The sequence below is a fragment of the Myiozetetes cayanensis genome, unplaced genomic scaffold, assembly GCF_022539395.1.
Source record: "Myiozetetes cayanensis isolate MyiCay16 unplaced genomic scaffold, myiCay2020 scf3, whole genome shotgun sequence".
In the NCBI taxonomy this organism is placed as follows: domain Eukaryota; kingdom Metazoa; phylum Chordata; class Aves; order Passeriformes; family Tyrannidae; genus Myiozetetes; species Myiozetetes cayanensis.
The window spans coordinates 25,290,796-25,292,712 of record NW_026087521.1 but is presented as its reverse complement, the minus strand read 5'-3'; the positions used below and the strand labels follow the sequence as shown (position 1 = coordinate 25,292,712).

The window sequence follows — 1,917 nt, the reverse complement described above, 5'->3', positions numbered from 1 at the left end:
AGAACTTGGCAACAACAGCAGTAGAAGCCTTGTAGAGTAAAATATATTCAGCCAATAGTGAATAACACATTACCCCAACAACCAATCCTCCTTTTCCAGTGAAAAGAGCAACTGGAGTCTTACACAAAGTCTGAACTCCCTGTTTACATCCAGAGGGTAAAAAAAAAGAAAAGATACTTAGCATACACTAGTTCCAGGGATAAAGTATCTATACTTTGCAATTGTGTGTGTAACTTAATCTGTTTCCCACCCTCTGTCCCTCCCCCCCCCAAAAAAAAACCCCAAAAATATATATAGAGAAAAACATTGACTACAGTGTGGTTAAAACAGTGTAGTTAGAATTCAAATCAGTGCTCTACACTATAGACCTGTTGTGTTCAGCCTACTTACCCACTGAAGCTAAGATGCTCAGGACTTTCAAGTATGCCCACCCACGAGATAAGACGGTAAGGACTGAACTTGGGAATGTTGAATATGCAACCAGGTTAATTGTGTACAGCATCTGGGAAGCCTCAGCTAATTCCTGCAGAGGCTCCGATGTTTGTTCACTATGGAGGGAAATCGAGTCCTTAAAATACAAAGCAAAACCAGGGACAAACCCTGATGGTTCAGCCCAAGTGAGTGAGTATCCCCGGTGATAAAAGGCTCAGGACAGCGTGCCAGGGCTCATACCAAGTTTTATCATAAGAGGCTTTGTGGAACCGTAGCTGCTTGTTCCTCGGATCACTGTCTGAGAGAGAGACGGAGACCCGAGCGGAGCTCTGCCGCGGGTGGTACCTCTGTGCTGCTGGCCCCGAGCAAAGCTTCCCGTCCCCTCTCAGGTACACGCCTGCACCCCAAGCCGCAAACTTGCGGGGCTGGCCAGCCCTGGCCGGAGTAGCCGTGTGCATGGGTGCGGGGGTGGCCGCTCCCAGGGGCCCAGTGCCCGGTGGCCGCCGGCCGGGGGACGACGGGGCCCTACCGAGGGAGTCCTCGCCAGCCCGCATCGGGCCCTGCAGCCCCCGCGCCTCCCGTCGGCTCCGCCCGGGCCAGCGGGGAAAAAAACCCGTTTCTCTTCCCCTGCGAGGGCCGAGGGCTCCGACTGCCCGGCCGGGCTGCTTAAAGCGTGTCACGTTCCTCCTTCCAGGTGCTCGGTAACCGGCCACGCACAGGGTTAACAGCATCCGCGGTCGGACAGTATGTGTTTAATATGCGAGCGTATTTGATGTTCATTGACAGAGCAACAATAGGAATGATCTTGCTTTATGTACCAGTTACAAGGTTTAATATCATTATATTGCATGCAATATTAGTTTTTATTAGTCGCCATTAACAAGATGTTTTCTACTCGAATTCTCATTTACTTGTTCAATGCAAAAATTATCTTTGCAAAAGAGAAAAATACATCTTCAAGTGTCAGCTATATTAAATTAAAGAACTGTTTACCCTTCCTAAGGAAAGCATATGTATCTAAATAGGCATCTTTTTCCGTTTGCATAGTAGATTGGAAATTAGCATTTTTGTTCATTTTCCCATGTATGCACAGCGCCTGGAAGAGTAATACTCCATGCATATCAGATCAGCCAGCCTACAATTTTTGTGCAATATATTATTTGGCAATCTAAAATTTGTAATTTGCATGAAATTGCTTAATTAAAATACAGTCACTCAGGGTATTAATTTCTCTGTCTGGCAGTTCAACGTACTAAAGGCGGGCTACAGAAAATGTGAAATCCTGTCAGATGTAACAGTAAAATATTAGCAAAAAAAAAAAAAAAATCCACTTCTGGCAACAAAGTGACAGAGTGATAATGCTTTTGCCCTGATTCCGGGTTCAAATACGAGCTTGGGTTGACATTGAAACCGGCGAGGAAATTTACAATAGCAACTCTGGCTTTTTGCCAATAAATCTGCATCACAGACTTTTCCTGGCGAGAC

At 46.2% G+C, this 1,917-nt stretch overlaps 1 protein-coding gene across 3 annotated transcripts in view; it reads right to left on the bottom strand.

Moving 5' to 3' along the window:
- Positions 1-1,242: 1,242 nt before the first annotated feature.
- Positions 1,243-1,917, bottom strand: part of LOC126644439 (atherin-like) — a 15,951-nt gene continuing 15,276 nt past the window's right edge. For all 3 annotated transcript variants that reach the window (XM_050323801.1, XM_050323803.1, XM_050323804.1), the window contains exon 2: positions 1,243-1,917. This exon is cut by the window's right edge and continues 735 nt beyond it. The gene's annotated coding sequence lies outside the window, so the exon portion shown is untranslated.